This window comes from Brassica oleracea, chromosome C9 (genome assembly GCF_000695525.1).
Source record: "Brassica oleracea var. oleracea cultivar TO1000 chromosome C9, BOL, whole genome shotgun sequence".
In the NCBI taxonomy this organism is placed as follows: Eukaryota; Viridiplantae; Streptophyta; class Magnoliopsida; order Brassicales; family Brassicaceae; genus Brassica; species Brassica oleracea.
Window position 1 is genome coordinate 43,537,156 of NC_027756.1, and position 610 is coordinate 43,537,765.

Sequence of the window (610 nt, forward strand, 5' to 3'; positions counted from 1 at the left end):
TCGGAATATTCCGAGGAAATTCCGAGGAACTAGTGTTTGGGGTTTCAATACGTCAATTTTTTTTTAAACGGATCGATCGATGGATATATGTCCAAAAATGCATTGATCGATCACTAAGATGGACCAAAGCGTGACAATGTGATCGATCGATTAGATTATCCCATCGATCGATCGGGAATCTCAAGCGTTGCTCAGAATGTCCTCGGAAAATCTTGTAAGTTTTTTTATAAACGGATTGATCGATGGATATATGTCCGAAAACGCATCGATCGATCACTAAGATGGACCAAAGCGTAACAATGTGATCGATCGATTAGATTATCCCATCGATCGATCGAGAATCTCAAGCGTTGCTCAGAATGTCCTCGGAAAATCTTGTAAGTTTTTTTATAAACGGATTGATCGATGGATATATGTCCGAAAACGCATCGATCGATCACTAAGATGGACCAAAGCGTAACAATGTGATCGATCGATTAGATTATCCCATCGATGGATCGAACAAAATCTCGGGAGCCTCTTTTTAAACGCATCGATCGAGGAAATTCCGACGGAATTCCGACGCCAACGGCTAGTTCGTCGGAATTTCCTCGGAATTTTGTAAAATCCC